The sequence below is a fragment of the Neoarius graeffei genome, chromosome 24 (genome assembly GCF_027579695.1).
Source record: "Neoarius graeffei isolate fNeoGra1 chromosome 24, fNeoGra1.pri, whole genome shotgun sequence".
Lineage (NCBI taxonomy): Eukaryota > Metazoa > Chordata > Actinopteri > Siluriformes > Ariidae > Neoarius > Neoarius graeffei.
Genome location: NC_083592.1, coordinates 38,973,992 through 38,992,577, shown reverse-complemented (window position 1 = coordinate 38,992,577; position 18,586 = coordinate 38,973,992). Strand labels below are relative to the sequence as shown.

Below are 18,586 nucleotides of genomic sequence, written 5' to 3'. Positions count from 1 at the left end.
TTTTTCCTGCTTCACCATGACGCAATACAAGATACTACATCATGCATCACGTGGTGGGCTTTCCCTGTTCGCGCAAGGCATTGTGAGATACAAATTTGAAACAGGAGAGAAAAATGGAGGACGTGAGAGTGTGCGAATGAAACGTGAAAGACCGACTACAGGAACAGAAAGCAATAAGAAAGATTATGTTGCGAAGGAAAGGAAACGCAGGACCAAACTAATAAATATCGGCGGTCAGCGAGCACCTCGGTGTGATCAGCTGTTCCTTTAGCAACAGAATGATGGAACTGTCAGTGTACAGTCAAGGTAAACCTATAGATGGCAGTAATGCAACACTGGATGCCAGCTGCCGTAAAACCCGAAAGAAGAAGGGAAACCTGTGCATGTGCACACAGACTTCCTCTGTCTGCTTGAATGTGCAATGAGAGCAATTTCATGCACATTATTTGCTGGGGAATCCCCTCAAATTAAATAACTTCCTAGCCACAGAATGGCCTGAGGGGGTTTTTGTGTGTGTGAGAGAGATATTACAGAAATAAACATATCACAATGACCAAATTTCAGAGGGAACTAAATTTCACCAGTTTTATAAAATTGAAAGGCCGTCTAGCTTTAAATAAAACACAATGTAGAAGAGAGAGAGAGGAGAGAGAAAGTTGATAAAGACAAACATAGGGAAAGAGAAATAGAGTGAGAAGCAAAGAAAGACAAAGAAGTTAAAGAGATGGAGAAGTCAGATATGAAGAGAGAAAAAAGAAACAGACTGTCTGTCTGACAGCATGAGAGAGAAATCAAATAAATGGGAAAGTTTGATACCGGGGCGGCATGGTGGCGTAGTTGTTAGCGCTGTCGCCTCACAGCAAGAAGGTCCGGGTTCGAGCCCCGTGGCCGGCGAGGGCCTTTCTGTGCGGAGTTTGCATGTTCTCCCCGTGTCCGCGTGGGTTTCCTCCGGGTGCTCCGGTTTCCCCCACAGTCCAAAGACATGCAGGTTAGGTTAACTGGTGACTCTAAATTGACCGTAGGTGTGAATGTGAGTGTGAATGGTTGTCTGTGTCTATGTGTCAGCCCTGTGATGACCTGGCGACTTGTCCAGGGTGTACCCCGCCTTTCGCCCGTAGTCAGCTGGGATAGGCTCCAGCTTGCCTGCGACCCTGTAGAACAGGATAAAGTGGCTACAGGTAATGAGAGGAGATGATTACACCCTTCATTTCAATGGGAAATTTTTACTCGTTTTTCCTTAATAATTTAAAAGTACAAATTGTAGAAAAACAATCAACTTTGAATTAAGTATTTACATTAAGCAGTTATTGAGGGATTGTTCACAGAAAATCTGTGAAAAGAGGAAAAAAAAAGTACACTATAATAAGAAGCCTCGAAAGAACAATATAGTGCTTTGCAAGCTCTGTAACTCTAAGGTGATGGGCTGGAGACGAAGCCCGTGTCCGAAATCACTCACTACTCACTATATAGTGGACTATATAGTGAGGTCGCCATTTTGTATTGTTTATATACCAATGCACTGTGGTCGTGCTGGGGCCAAAAAAAAAAAAAAAGGATGTCTGGGTGAATGGACGGAGGAAGAAATACAATATAAACAGACATTTAAGTACAATTAAAAACAGTAAGAGAAAAGAAAAAAGCTAAAATAGAATAAGACAGATAAAAGACAAGAATAAAAGTTACAGTGCCGAGCAAGGAATGAATCAAAAGCCTCAAACCTGATTGAATAAAAGGCAGCGGCAAAGAAGGAAGCATTCAGCCTTGATTTAAAAGAACTGAAAGATGCCACAGACACAAAGTACTTTGTATTTATTAATGTAGGAAATACGCTCAATATAGAGTGTTTTCACGTGACGTCATCAAACCGGAAGTCAGCCATATTGGCGGCACTGGACACATTGGCAGCAAAGCAATCTTTGTGAATTTTTCAATAAACTAACCAAGTAATGGTGAATTACTGCAGAGTTTTGGGTCGCTCAGATCGTGAGAAACAACTGCACTTCTACCGATTACCTAAAATAATCAAAAATCAGGGGGAGAAAACCAGAAAATTGTCAGAACAGTGTCGTCGTCTCTGGCTTGCCAAACTAAACCAGGATCTGACCGACAAAAATCCGGACAACATAAGAGTGTGTTCAGTTCACTTTGTATCAGATATGAGTTTTTTAAAGTTTTGATCACTGTCTTAAAATTAAACATGACACTTTATTTCTACTGTCTAGTTGTGATGGTGCTTCTGTATGTTCTCTTGAGAGTAAGCTAAAGTTAAAAAAAAAAAAAAATCACAAATCAGCCATCTGCTGTCAGCCGAGGTCGGCCCACAGGGGATGTGCACTCATGATCTACAGTACATCACTGCACGTGTAATGTACACAGTACACACCTTTGCTTTCACCAGACACATCACCAAATTTCTGTGCTTTTCATTCCCTGACCCAGCCACAGCACATCTGGTTATAGGCTTCTAGTCCCTTGAAAAACTTCAGATCCTCAGCAGCGTATGGACTTGGCGAAAAAAAAAAAAAAATCAAGTAGTTGATGATGTCTGGGAATGTCACAGCCGGCAGCAATGCATTGTCTTCGCTCAGTTCCTCTCCAATTTCGTATGGTTCCAGGCCGTCGATTAGCTGTAGGTTCTCCAGATAGCGGGCTCTTGGCCTTCTACATACTTTCTAGCAGCTTCTGTCTTCTTATTGCACGTTTCTTTGGCCGATGCCATTATGAAAATTGTGATTTTTTTTTCCTGTGTGAAATGCAAGTGTTTGTTTACGGAAATCGATGCCTCCGATATGTCTGCGCATCCGGGACGTTCATGTTTTGGTGATGTTGGTGAAAACACTCTATGGCTACATTTACATTATGTCGAATCAGCGGATCATCAGATTAACGTTCTTAAAACGATTCGCGTTTACACTAAAACCGTTAGCCGTGCACACAGCAACGCCAATACGCGGATACGCTCGGCTCCGCAGGCATCCTGCGCTCCAAATCACTCCGCCCTGAACAGCGAGTGCCCTCTGGAGGGTGCGCACTCCGGCCTTGCGCAGCTCACAGAGCGCGCGAGTGAAGTGCACAAGCCACAATTCGGGACTGAGCCGCTGTGTGTGTGATCCCAGCGCATATCACTTACCACTTGCAAGTGGAAGGATGGCAAGCCTAAAGACAATCATAACTACACAATGGGCAGTATTTGCATCAGTATTTGCAGTATTTTCATACTTTTATACTCTTTAATGAAAGGTGATACAAGGCGGAAGCAGGGCTCGAAATTAACTTTTTTTCTTTGTCCCCCCCAGTGGTCCCGAATTCTGTGTTGTATTGTCCCGAATGGAAGCAATAGTGTCCCCATTTTTTTTTCCTCTCTGAAATAACCAGTGGTTAATATTATCATATGAAGTTACTATTATATTTGTAACTATGCGATTTTGAACCCTTTATATCATTTTTACAATAAGTCACAAAACACAAGTGACACATGTCCTATACATCATCTACTTCAAAATTAGTTATTGCATTTTCAGTTTATTAAACTTTGGTGATCTCACTGTATGAACAGATACCCGTTTATTTAAAGGGGCCAACTAGCTCATTCAGAAAATGTTTCAACTCCCTACATCTGCAGTACACTTTAGTTGAAAATAAGACCCCTTTTATGTTCATTTCATCTACTTATACCTTGAATATCTGTTGGCATTTAAGGCCAACTTATAATTTTCACCATTACCGTTATCCATTTTTATGAACTTTCCGTTATCCATTTTTATGAACTTTCCGTTATCCTTTTTTTTTTTTTTTTTTTTGGTCAATGTATCTTTATTGAGTTTTTAAGATGTACAAGGTAATCAACATGAAGGATTGAATAAAAAACAGATGAGAAAAAACAAATAGACAAAACAAAAACGCAAAGAAAAAAAAAGCCCACTGTATTTTACGTAAAAAGAAAATTACTCAGAGTCCAGATTTATTGTCCACTGTTCCACGTGAATACACTGTATTTAAAGAAGAAAAAAAAGAATTAGGGGACTGCCATATTGCAGGAGACATGTCCATTGATACAAAATAATCCCAAAGTAATTTTACAGGATATAGACAGAGTGCATAATTAAGTATACAAAATGTGTTACGCATTATCTAGGTGCATTGTCAGCTGCTCAACATAGGAAATGAAGGGCTGCCATATAACATGAAACTTGTCCGTTGACCCATTCATTGTGTATCTAATCTTTTCTACCTTAAGGAAAAACATGACATCACAAATCCATCTACCAAATGATGGAGACTTATCATTTTTCCAATTCAAAAGAATGAGGCGCCGTGCTAGAAGTGAGGAGTAGGCAATACAATTTAACAGAGGCTTTTGGAGAGACAGATCTTCTGAGGGTACACCAAAAAGTCCAATAAAAGGGCATGGGTCAATATTTACACCTGAAATATTTGAATATGCTTCAAATATAGAGGCCCAGAATGAAGTAAGACTGGGGCAGGACCAAAATGTGTGGAAGAGGGTACCTGGTACTTGCTTGCATCTGTTACAAATAGGATTAACCTCTGGATAGATTTTGGATAACTTAACCTTAGACATGTGGAGTCTGTGCACAATCTTAAACTGAATTAAACTATGCCTGGCACAAATAGAAGTGGAGTGAATTCTTCCAAGTATGTCAGACCATTGTTCATCTGTAATATTAACACCCAAATCATTCTCCCAGTTTTCCTTTACTATAATCAATGAACAGGCTTCCAAATCAAATATCTTAGCATACAGCCTTGATATGGTTCCTCTAAGTGCAGGCTGTACTTCTAATATTGCATCCAAAGATGATGACTGTGGTATTGAGGGGAATTGGGTAAAGTGACTCCGTACAAAATGTCTCACTTGCAGATATCTGAAAAAATCATTTGGTGACAAATGAAATGTTTCTCTAACTTGATCAAAAGACATAAATATGTCATTTTTATATAACGTTTTTATATTCAACACCCCATTTTGAAACCACTGATAGAATGTATGGTCCAAAAGTGAAGCTGGAAATAGATGGTTGGACGTAACTGGAGCATAAACTGACAGGGAAACAAGACCATAATGTTTACGAAACTGAGACCAAATCTTCAAAGAATGAAGCAGAACTGGGTTCTGACAATCCTGGGGTGAATGTAAAGGAATTGATGAACATAACAGAGCAGAGAGTGAGACTGGACTACAAGAATTAGATTCAATGTGTAACCAGCCTGGAGTGTCCATTAGAGATGGGTCTAAAAACCAATATAAAAGACATCTGATATTGGCTGCCCAGTAGTATATTTGGAAGTTTGGTAGTGCCATCCCACCTGTCATTTTAGGCCTTTGTAGAAACAACTTTCTGATCCTTGGCCTTTTGTTATTCCAAATAAAAGAAGAAATAATACTATCAATTTTTGCAAAAAAGGTTTTTGTGAGAAAACATGGAATACATTGAAAGAGGAATAAAAACTTTGGGAGGATGTTCATCTTAATTATGCTGATACGCCCAGCTAAGGATAGAGGCAATGTAGACCAGCGGTTGAGGTCCTGTAGGGTACGCTCCAAAAGTGGGTTAAAATTGGCCTTAATAAGCTGAGAGAAAGACTTTGTAACATACACACCCAGATATTTTAAACGTTCATTGGAAACTTTGAATGGTAATGAATGAAATGAGATTTTTCTAGCAGCTATGTTAATAGGGAGGAGCTCACTTTTGTCAATATTCAACTTGTAACCAGAGAAGCTACCAAAAACACTTAAAGTGTTAAGAATATGTGGGATGGATGTTGTAGGGTCAGATACAAAAAGAAGGACATCATCAGCATACAGGGATATTTTGTGCTCCCTGTGTGCCCTTAAAATTCCCTTAATATCTGTCTGCTGCCTAATGGTAGCTGCAAGAGGTTCCATGACCAGTGCAAAAAGTAATGGGGACAGAGGGCAACCCTGTCTGGTCCCACGCTGTAGGGGAAAGTATGGTGAGTAAGTGTCATTAGTCCTAACTGAAGCCATAGGCGAGGTGTACAGCAACTTCACCCAAGAGATAAAAGTGTTCCCAAAACCAAAGTGCTGAAGGACATAAAATAAATATTCCCAACTCACACGATCAAAAGCCGCCGCGGCATCCAGAGATAAAAGTACCTCTGGCACCTGGTTTGAGGATGGTGTATAAAGGATGTTAAATACACGTCTAATATTGAAAAATAATTGTCTATTTTTGATAAAACCAGTTTGATCGCAAGACACAAGTGAAGGCAGAACTGACTCAAGACGGAGAGCCAGCATCTTAGCGAGAATCTTAACATCAACGTTTAGGAGGCTAATAGGACGATACGAGGAACAATTAAGAGGATCTTTGCCCTTTTTCAGAAGCAAAGATATTGACGCTTGGCGTAGAGTTGGAGGCAGGCACTGGCTATGAAAGCTGTCATCAAATACATCCTTCAGCAAAGGACTAAGCTTTGGTGAGAACTTTTTATAAAATTCTGTAGGAAAGCCATCTGGACCAGGGCATTTTCCACTCTGCATGCATGTGATGGCGTCATTAATTTCGTCTAGAGAAAAAGGGCGATCTAGTGACTTTCTGATGTTCTCATCCACAGTAGGAAGATCTAAACCTTCAAAAAATGTCCTCATCACAATCGGGTCAGAAGGCTCCTGAGATGAGTATAATTTGCTATAAAATTCACTGAACTGTCTATTGATATCTGAAGGGTCTGAGACCAACCCTGTTTCAGATTCAATTTGATCAATTACATGAGTTGTAGATATCTGTCTTAGGCTGTAGGCAAGGGCTCTACCAGGTTTCTCTCCATGTTCATATGACCTATGCCTATTTTTCAAAAGGGCTCGTTCTGCCTGACCAGTTGAAAGCATGTCAAATTCAGCCTGATGCATTGTTCGCTTTTTTAACAGCTCTGGGGTTGGAGCAGTAGCATATATTTTGTCCACAGCAGAAATGAGCTCTGAGAGTTCAGCCTGTCTGGCCAGTCGCGCTGTTCGTACTGAAGCATTATATGAAATAATATGTCCCCTCAGGTAAGCTTTCAGCGCTTCCCAAAGCAAGGAGGGAGAAGTTGTTTCATTTACATTGGTTTCCAAGAATATGTCAATGTGAGTATTAATGTAAGTAACAAATGAATCATCTGACAAAAGTAGTGGGTTGAGTCTCCATCTAAATCTGCTAATTCTTTGGTTAGGGAAGATCAAAGAGAGTGTTACAGGGGCATGATCAGATATCATAATACTGTTATAATCGCATTTATGAATCAGTGGGAGTAAGGACTTGTGTATGAAAAAATAATCTATGCGGGAATATGTATGATGGACAGGAGAAAAAAAAGAATATTCCCTCCTTGTAGGGTAAAGGAATCTCCAGGGGTCAGACACGCCATAAGATTGCAGAAAATTCTCTAAACATTCAGCTGTTTTAGACTTACTAATTGGGCGGGTTGATGATCTATCTAATATAGGATTTATTACACAATTGCAGTCACCAGCTAAAATAAGCTGATGAGTATCCAGGTAAGGTATACGGGACAGAAAGTTGCTCATAAACCCAGAATCGTCCCAGTTTGGAGCGTAAACACAAGCCAATATGACAGGCCGATTATAAAGTTTACCTACAACAATAACAAAACGTCCATTTGGATCTGAGATGGTTTCAGTAGCTACAAACAAAACTGATTTGCTTATCAAAATTCCAGCCCCCCTGGCTTTGCTCGTAAAACAAGAGTGAAATACCTGTCCAACCCAGCCTCTCCTCAAACTAATATGGTCAGAACTGCGCATATGCGTCTCAGTTAAAAACGCTATATCGGTTTTCAGACTTTTAAGATGGGCTAGGACCTTAGTGCGTTTGATAGGGTGGTTGAGTCCCTTCACATTCCAATTAGTAAAGTTAACAGACTGACCTCTTCCCCTAAATGCTGTATGTGGATTAGCTATATTGAACAATATAGGTTATATGACAGAAACATATCAATCTGACAAGTGACATTTTCATATTGGCTCTGACAAATAGACAAGGTGGAACCACAGGTGGGCACAAAAAAAAGAAATCAAATACACAATACATAAAAAGACTATAGAGAAACACACATTTACCCTCCACCCTCTAGCACTTTCCCAAACAAAGTGCTCAACCCCTTGGGCAGCAAACCCAAAACATCTCACATCTCTAGCTTGGGTCACTAACATAGTCAAACCTGACCCAAAGCACAGCGGGCAAACCAGGAACTTAAACGCATAACTGGCAAATGCTTATGAATTATTATGCTAACAATCTGAAATAGTAGGCTGACATAGAAGGGCCAAAATATAGCCTGCTTTATCATCAGCAGCAGCAGATCATCAAATTACTGGCGTCACCAAACTGCGGCATATTGAATATTGAGGAAAAAAGTGGCTGATGAGTGGCTCTACCAAAAAAAAAAAAAAAAAAAGATCTGACTGAATCTAATACAAGCGCGGAGAAGTTAAAGCGAAAAAAGTGTTCAAAGTAGGACATATAGGAAAGGAAAATCAGTCGGATTAACCCCAGGGGCTATTAGTGCTTGAAGTATAACCTACAAGGAAACAAATGACGGTCTCTGAGGTTCCTGGCATAAACCACAAAACAAAAATTAACAATATAATTATCATTGTAGTATGAATATGTGGTCAACATTCATAAACTGAGAAGGACAAACAGCAGTCAAATATGCGGACTTGTAGTAGCCTCAGATACCTCAGTGTGCGGGAGAATGTTCCCCTTAATGTACGAGACGGCTTGCACAGGATCGGTGAAGGAATTTTCCTCCTCTCCCAACGTGATCCGGAATGTAGCTGGGTAACGGAAACCAAACCTGACATCTCTGACATTCTTAAGAAGCTGCCTTGCCTCCGTAAAAGCAGCGCGCCTCTTGATTACCTCAGGAGGGAAATCTGGAAAGATGTGCACGCGTTTCCCCTGGTATGATAGCTGCCTCTTCTGACTGGAGATGCGAAGGATGCGATCCTTCACGTCTCCATGATGCACACGGATTATGAAGGGCCTTGGCTTCGCTTTGGGAGGGGGTCTCTCTGCTAGTGATCGGTGGCAACGGTCTAAGCGTGGAATTTCCTCCAGACCCAGTATCTCCTTCAGCGCTGTTGCGCAGAACTGCAGCGCGTTGCTTCCTTCTTTTCCCTCCTCTATTCCCACCAACCGAATGTTTTGACGTCGGTTACGGCCTTCCAAGTCCAGACATTTTTCAGATAGCCGATGCACCTCGGCCTGCAGCTTTTCCACTGTAGCTTCCAGACGCATGACTGTAGAGCTCCACTCTGTAGTAGATTGCTCAAGGTCGTCAATGCGCGTTGAGTTCTGAGTGTTAGCAGACTGTAAAGAGCTGCCAGTCGTTTGCAATTCTTGACGAACTGAGGCTATCTCTTGACGAAGGGCAGTGGTTTGAGTGTCAATTTTCGATCCCAACGATTCAATTGCTGCCATAATTTTCTCAACGAAATCTGGGGGAGATTGTGCGTCTGCCTCGGAGTTAGCTTTTTTGCTAGTTGTAGCACCTTTCTGTCGGTTAGCCATTTTGCAAACAAAGGTGAGGAAAAGAGAAAAACAGTCCTTACTGCAATATCAGCCCTTCAAAAGTCTCACAAAGCATTCAGACGCGCGATTTCACAATCACTGGCCACTTTGCGCATTCATTAATACAGTTAAATAAAAGATGCCCGCTGAGCTCGAGAACCACGCAGCCTCACATGTCGAGCGCAAACCGGAACTCCGTTATCCATTTTTATGAACTTTCCGTTATCCATTACCGTTATCCATTTTATGAACTTTCGCTGCCGAAACGTGGGTGCAAATGTTAGCAACATCAACATGGTGCCAGGTCCTAGCCTAGTTGTGCTGCTGACTGACTAAACTTTCTGAACTAGAAAGACACCAAGAAAACTCACTTATTCTGTTGAACAGTATCTTCCGTCAATATCATCCACACAGGCCCGGCGCCAGGAACAGTTTACTAAGGGGGCAAATTTTTTTTTCATATAGTGTGTAGTAGTGATGGCGGTCTGACAACGTGTTTCAAACAATTAACTGCACCAACCACAAAACCACCACGGCCCCGAAGGTTGCTTTAGTCCAGGAAAATCATGTGACATATTACCAGGGCAGTTGCGCTTTATCAACACCCGTGCCCACCTGTTAACCCTCCCCTCCAATTTTCTCACAGACAACCGGAAAGATGCCAAACATAAAACAACACACAAACCTACAGGCAAGTCCTTTACATTTAAAATACATACAAATAACTCCGCGGCATGAAAACAAAACGTCAATGCAAGTAACGCTAACCACTTAATCCGCGATCCCAGTTTAGGCGTGTAGGGGACTAAACACTCTGAAGTGATGAATTTTCACCCCCGCTGCATGGGGGGGTGACGTCAACGACACATATTCTTACGCTATTTGCGCACAAAGCGGACCATATATGAACACACACACCAACATAAACGGAGATAAACTTAGCCTACAAAGAAAGAAAATGGATTCACAATATTGTGATTGAATTCGTTTAATTCGGTGGTGGAAAGACTACTCCCGTAAACTGACTGCATATTACAGGATATTGCAGAGACAGTGCACTTGTAAGTGTAGACTACATGTAAAACCCCCGCCCGCCCGCACGACCCCTCCCCTTGTCCTTATCACAGGTGTGTGTGTGCGCGGCTGTGTCAGCATTTCACACACACACCCACAATAACTAGTCCCCAGTAGTTAGGATTGATACATATGTCTAAAACAGGGTTAATATTAAATTCAGGCTTTTTGAAATAATCCTACCTTAATACAGTTGAATTCTACGATTGCAACGTAAGAATCATAACAACCAATCAGATTTGTTCTACCATGCCAGTTTTAGTAGTGATTCATGTGAAATGTATTTTTGTGCAATGCGCAACCACTTAATATTTCGTATTTGAAAATGCAAATTATTAATACGTCTATAATACATTATATTTTCATAAGAAAACAATTAAGTGATCTGAGTCTCCGTTGAGGGGGCGGGGCTGTAGCCACGAGGGGGCGACGCCCCCTTTCGCCCCCCCCATGGCGCCGGGCCTGCATCCACATCATTCCTGTTGTATTTTATAACGTGTCTAACAGTGTTCATTAAGTTCATTCAGTTGCTAGCGTTGCCTGCAGACCAGGCGATGACACTTTGGATCCTGAAGGTCCCGGAGACGTTATGTCTGGGCTTTCAGTTTCTTCCCCGCGGTCGGTCCGCTTCAACCACTTAAGCATTTTTGTTCTGGCAAGAGTCGGCGCAGCGTGTGCGGTAGCAATTCCATTCCAAGTCCATATAATGCGGACACCTGCCGAAGATTCTAGAACAGAATGCGCTGCTCTGTAGCCTCCGAATGCAGGTGCATCGAAAGTGTAGCTACTAATGTATTTTTCGCTGTTAACGTTTTAAAATTAAAATTGACAAATTAGGAGAATGTCTACGTATGGTTTACGGCTTTGGAAATAATATTAATGTAGAACTTTTTTTTCTAGATCTATTTTTTTTCCATTGTCCCGGGATTGTCCCAGATATGATAATTTTGTGTCCCGATGACATTTTTTATGGTCCCCGGGACGTTGGGACACCGTTAGTTTCGAGCGCTGGGCGGAAGTCCGCGCCGTTTTTCAGCAGTCGCGTCACATGACCAACGCCAGCGAATCAGGAAGGTGGATGTCACAGTGACGTTGTCCAATGAGACGCCAGCTAGAGCTCAGCACAGCGTATCCGCGTATTTTGAATGTTTACACAGCACCGGAGCTGACACGATCTGGATTGAATACGTGGACGCTGGCGGATTCCCGTTTCCAGGTGGTTTAATGTAAATGGACAGTGCATCCGCGAAGAAAACGAGACAGATACGGTCTAGTGTAAACGTAGCCTATAATATGTATTTATCACAAAAATACAGGCATGCATTTTATTTTTAAAACCCACCAGCTGACTGATCTGGCACATTTTAATTGTGCGACAGTAACAGGGCTGTGAAACGGGAAAAGTAAAATCGGGGGGGGTAAAAATGCAGCTGAGGGTATGGAGTCCACATGGCCCCAGAAACCAAGTACATCTTGCATCAAATAGAACATTCTTAGCATCTCCTGAAAGAGAAAACTGCTCCCAAAATGTGCATATATTTAAAGATTATAGCTTTGTTTTGACAAAACTATCCATCAGTATTTTTCATAATACTGAAAAAATAGGAGCATGACTTGAAATAATTTTTCTTATTTATAAACCAACATATACATTAATTAAGAAGAGTTTAGCTACATGAATTAAATGAAGATTGAAAATCCTGATTGGTTCCTGAAATGCCTTAGTAAAACCATTTAGAAAGTTTATCAAGTAAAAATATCAATAACATACCTTTGTTTTAAAAATGTGTCACTTTAAAACTTGTTTTATTTCTTGCCATTTCAACAAAACACCACAATGTCTTTTTTTTTTCCAGAGACAGAATATTCTAAACTAATGTTTTATCTACAACTATTTACAAGATAATGTTTTTGGTGATTTATTTTCTTCATCAGCATTTGTTTCAGTTTTTTTTTTATTCTACTCTTTTCCCTCTGGTTGTCTACATGGCTCTTCCTTGCTCTCTTGGTTTCTCGCTCGAGCATCTCCTTTGCTTTTGATGGCAGCTTAACTGTACCTGGACTCACACCACTCTCATGCCTCCTCTGCGCTTTTTGCCTTGCCTTTTCATCATTGTACGCCTGGTATGCAGTTCTCAGATTTTGACACAACTTTCTGTCAACAGCATCATGAAGGAAGTCTTTCTTCTTGAATAGTCCTGCAGCAGTCTTCCCATGCTTTAATTTCACCAGTTCTGCAGGTTTCTTTCCGTGCACATGATCGACCGAGCCCGTTCTTCCTCCTGAGCCGTATTTTACATCCTGATGGCATAACGTGCAGTACGCCTTGCCTGGTTCCTTGATCTTTCGGATGTGTTCATAAAGATATTCGTTTCCGACTTTAAATTCCAGCCGCCTGATCTGGTACGTTTTAATCGTGTGTCTACACACTAACAGAGCACACAGGCAGCTAAATCCTACACTGTAGCTAATAACTGTGTCTTTAGTTAGTAGACAATCCACTATGTTTTTGAAAAACAAGGTGTAACAAGTTAATCGAGTCATTAAGAAAACTCTGGAAGGAGGTTTTTTGGGTTACAAGATGAAATTTTTTTTGACAAATATATTGTCTGGCTAACATGACTGACCATAACAGTGTGTTTAGTGAAAAACTAGACTAGCATGGTAAACATTTCAACAAACAAAACAGCAACAAGAAAGAAAGTAAGTTATGGTCATTTACAGGTGGAAGTTGTTGATATCAGTCACAGTTCTTCTATTGTTTTAGTGTGTGTCATTAAGGGCTGAAAATCCCCTCGATTTTTTTCGAAATTAAAAAATTCATAACTTTAATATTGCTCATAGATAGTTGGTTCATGCATCATTTTAAATGTCTTTTCTAGTGTAGTAGAGGGCTCCGTATTTATACGATTCAAATTTCTCAAACATCACGCATAGCTGTCGCACGACTATTGCACGACTGTCGCACGACACTCGCAAATTTGAAAAAAAATCGGAATTGTGTTTCGCGAATGGCGCACGACATTTGTGCTACAGGTATACGAACTTCTGGAGAATTTTTGGTCAAAGTTCGCCGGGAGTTCTTGTGACATTCATGCAACACTCGTGTGACATACGCAAACGTGTCGTAAGTATCAATTCAGTGTGATTCCAAGTGAAAATTGTCGCTAATTTGCTAGTTTATCGCAACTGTTGTGTCTCCAACTAGTCGCAAGCTGTCGCAGCCCAGTCAGACACTGGCTTAAGACTTTTGCACAAATTCTGTACATGTAACATTTATTATTTAGCTAAAAATTGAACCGCTAACTGTATTTCATGTGTTTTTATTTCATTTCTTTTATGAATCATGCTTCTCTACACACTAACAGAGCACACAGGCAGCTAAATCTACACTGCAGCTAATAACTGTGTCTTTAGTTAGTAAACAATCCACTTTGTTTTTGAAAAACAAGGTGTAACAAGTTAATCGAGTCATTCAGAAAACTCTGGAAGGAGGTTTTTTGGGTTACAAGATGAAATTTTTTTGACAAATATATTGTCTGGCTAACGTGACTGTTATGGTCAGTGTGTTTAGTGAAAAACTAGACTAGCATGGTAAACATTTCAACAAACAAAACAGCAACAAGAAAGAAAGTTATACCCTGTCCACACTAGGGATTTTGTACCGATACGATACTACTTTTGTACCGCAACACCTGTCCACACTAGCAACTATACCGGTACTGTAGCGGTATAACTGTATCGGTACGAAAACCACAAATGTATGGGTTTCGTACCGGTACAGTATCGGTACTGTAGCGCTTCGCGTAGTGTGGACAGATGAAGCAGTTCTGTATCGATACAAATATAATGCACATGCGCAAAGTCACACACACCAATCGATGTCTTCGCTGAATAAAAATAGTGAAGAACGGAGATTCGTTTTCTTTGTTTCTTTCTCAACTGCCTCGCGCGTTTTATACGATTCGACTGAATAAATGACCACCAGAAATACAGACTGTACATTGACAACAAAAAGCACACACACGTTGTTTCATCCGCCATATTCTCGGAAGGAAGTTACTCGGTAATCACGGAAACATTTCGCGCACACGCATTTCAACTACCGTGAAAGAAAACCGCAAACATTTCTCGCTAGTGTGGACAGATGCACTAAACTGTACCGGTATACTTTGTATCGATACAGTTATACCACTATATATATATATATATATATATATATATATATATATATATATATATATATATGTGAACACAGCTTTATGGTCATTTACAGGTGGAAGTTGTTGATATCGGTCACAGTTCTTCTATTGTTTTAGTGTGTGTCATTAAGGGCTGAAAATCCCCTCAATTTTTTTCGAAATTAAAAAAAAAAATTCATAATTTTCTTAATATTGCTCATAGATAGTTGATTCATGCATCATTTTAAATGTCTTTTCTAGTGTAGTAGAGGGCTCCGTATTTATACGATTCAAATTTCTCAAACATCATGCATAGCTGTCGCACGACTGTTGCACGACGTTTGTGCGACTGTCGCACGACACTCGCAAATTTGAAAAAAATCGGAATTGTGTTTCACGAATGGCGCACGACATTTGTGCTACAGGTATACGAACTTCTGGCGAATTTTTGGTCAAAGTTCGCCGGGAGTTCTTGTAACATTCGTTCAACACTCGTGCGACGTACGCAAACATGTCGTAAGTATCAATTCAGTGTGATTCCAAGTGAAAATTGTAAAATTGAACACAGCTTTATGGTCATTTACAGGTGGAAGTTGTTGATATCGGTCACAGTTCTTCTATTGTTTTAGTGTGCGTCATTAAGGGCTGAAAATCCCCTCAATTTTTTTCGAAATTAAAAAAAAAATTTCATAATTTTAATATTGCTCATAGATAGTTGATTCATGCATCATTTTAAAAGTTCTTTTCAAGTGTAGTAGAAATAGTCTTAATCTAATAACTTTGATTTTTATTGTCACATGCCTACATCTTTGTGTCTTTTGGAGTGCATGTCATTTTGACCAGGGGTGCACAAACTTTTGCATACCACTGTACAAAGTTACACTTCACAGGATAATCTTTCTGTACAAATCCTGTGAGTGGATTAATATGCGTCTGCAATACATACGACAGCTAAGATGATCTTAAGACAAATAAAAGTAAAGCTAGAACACTGTTTTCATAAAAGCTTAGTGTATGTGTGGAGGAAAAACTGCAGAAGAAGAAGTGTTGATGTGTGAGCGTGAGGTTCTCTCTCAAACCAAAATAACACACACGACAACGGAAACTTTGGAAAAGTAGCCCATATATACACAGACTACTTTTCTTTAAAACTAATTTGTATTACCGTTGTTATTATCTGTAGTAGAGGAAGTGTTTTAGTAGTGAGAAGCAGGGTTTTATTTTCAGACACAGTGATCATGGCTTCCCCGCCCCACACTGTGCTGCTGCTGCTTCTTTAACGCCATTGCAGTTTGGTTACAAAATCTGGCAAAAAAAAAAAAAGTTTCTCTCTGTGTGTGTATAAATATCTCCACAGCGCTTGAAATAAAAAAAACAGTCATGTGTATTAAAATATAACAACTGTTTTACTATTTATATTAAGTGTATATTTACTGAAAAGGCCAAATTCCTGCCAAAGTTCACACAGCTACAGTACAGAGCTCCATTTCATACTAGCAACAAGCTAATGCTAAAGCTAACCGTGGCGCTAGTTAGCAGCATCTGACCTGGACAGTTATGTTAGCATGCATGCTAATGAGCTGACTAGCATTCTATGCGCACTTTTTTTTCTTACTGCCAAAGAAAAACAGTAATAAAACTCTTTTACCTTCCAAGGGTCAAAATTCAATAGTGCATAATTCCAGCTTCAGAAATATGACTCCTATTACTTAGTTCATACCCTCCCGTCTGTTTTTTTTTCCTCCTGACATGTTGAAGTTTTTTTTTTTTTTTTCAAACATGTTTCTATTCCTGATTTGGTAACAGAACAGGAAATACGGGTTGCGTTGCTCTGTGATTGGTCGAAGAAGACATCAGTCAGCCGTATTTGTGTGTTTGGGGGCGGGACTTTTCCCTCAGTGCTCTGTAGAAAGTGCTGGAATTCAGTTGCAGGAAGGCAGTGGAGTGTCTGAGTGATGCACAGCGCCGGTCATTATTTCGCTTCAGGTTGTTAAACTGTTGTATTTAAGCTCATTTAGTCCAAGGTGAAATGGACACTGGAGACAGAATGAGCACAAACAGTACCATGCTAAATAGTATGTTAAATAAATAGTATGCAGCTCGTACTGGAGTGGTTTAACGGTTTTCCTTTAAAACACACACAGAGAGGAAAAAAATGACTTAGGATCTCATTATTATAAGATACTGACTTGACTTATTATATCGTAATAATAGCTGGTTGTTTTTTGTAATAATGAGAACATTCTGACTTATCTCATTATTATGGGATCGCAAGTCATTATGATGAGAATTTAAGTCATAATTATGAGATAATGTCATTATGAGATACTGAGTCATAATTATGAGATAGTAAACCAGAATTATGATAAAAGTAAGTCATAATTATGGGATAGTAAATCAGAATTATGATAAAAGTAAGCCATAATGATGAGAACTTAAGTCATAATTATGAGATAATGTCATTATGAGATACTGAGTCATAATTATGAGATAGTAAATCAGAATTATGATAAAAGTAAGTCATAATTATGGGATAGTAAATCAGAATTATGATAAAAGTAAGTCATAATGATGAAAACATAAGTCATAATTATGAGATAATGTCATTATGAGATACTGAGTCATAATTATGAGATAGTAAATCAGAATTTTGACAAAAGTAACTCATAATGATGAGAACTTAAGTCATAATTATGAGATGTCATTATGAGATACTGAGTCATAATTATGAGATAGTAAATCAGAATTATGATAAAAGTCATAATTATGGGATAGTAAATCAGAATTATGATAAAAGGAAGTCATAATGATGAAAACATAAGTCATAATTATGAGATAATGTCATTATGAGATACTGAGTCATAATTATGAGATAGTAAATCAGAATTTTGACAAAAGTAACTCATAATGATGAGAACTTAAGTCATAATTATGAGATGTCATTATGAGATACTGAGTCATAATTATGAGATAGTAAATCAGAATTATGATAAAAGTAAGTCATAATTATGGGATAGTAAATCAGAATTATGATAAAAGTAAGTCATAATGATGAAAACGTAAGTCATAATTATGAGATAATGTCATTATGAGATACTGAGTCATAATTATGAGATAGTAAATCAGAATTATGATAAAAGTAAGTCATAATTATGGGATAGTAAATCAGAATTATGATAAAAGGAAGTCATAATGATGAAAACATAAGTCATAATTATGAGATAATGTCATTATGAGATACTGAGTCATAATTATGAGATAGTAAATCAGAATTTTGACAAAAGTAACTCATAATGATGAGAACTTAAGTCATAATTATGAGATGTCATTATGAGATACTGAGTCATAATTATGAGATAGTAAATCAGAATTATGATAAAAGTAAGTCATAATGATGAAAACTTAAGTCATAATTATGAGATAATGTCATTATGAGATACTGAGTCATAATTATGAGATAGTAAATCAGAATTATGATAAAAGTAAGTCATAATGATAACTTAAGTCATAATTATGAGACGTCATTATGAGATACTGAGTCATAATTATGAGAGAGTAACACAGAATTATGATAAAAGTAAGTCACAATGATGAAAACTTAAGTCATAATTATGAGATAATGTCATTATGAGATACTGAGTCATAATTATGAGATAGTAAATCAGAATTATGATAAAAGTAAGTCATGATGAAAACTTAAGTCATAATTATGAGATAATGTCATTATGAGATACTGAGTCAAAATTATGAGATAGTAAATCAGAATTA

General features: G+C 39.0%; 1 protein-coding gene across 2 annotated transcripts in view; it reads right to left on the bottom strand.

The window, feature by feature from the left end:
* Window positions 1-16,596, bottom strand: part of smarca2 (SWI/SNF related, matrix associated, actin dependent regulator of chromatin, subfamily a, member 2) — a 147,217-nt gene extending 130,621 nt beyond the window's left edge. For both annotated transcript variants that reach the window (XM_060907217.1, XM_060907218.1), the window contains exon 1: window positions 16,467-16,596. The gene's annotated coding sequence lies outside the window, so the exon portion shown is untranslated. The remainder of the gene's footprint in view (window positions 1-16,466) is intronic.
* Window positions 16,597-18,586: the final 1,990 nt, after the last annotated feature.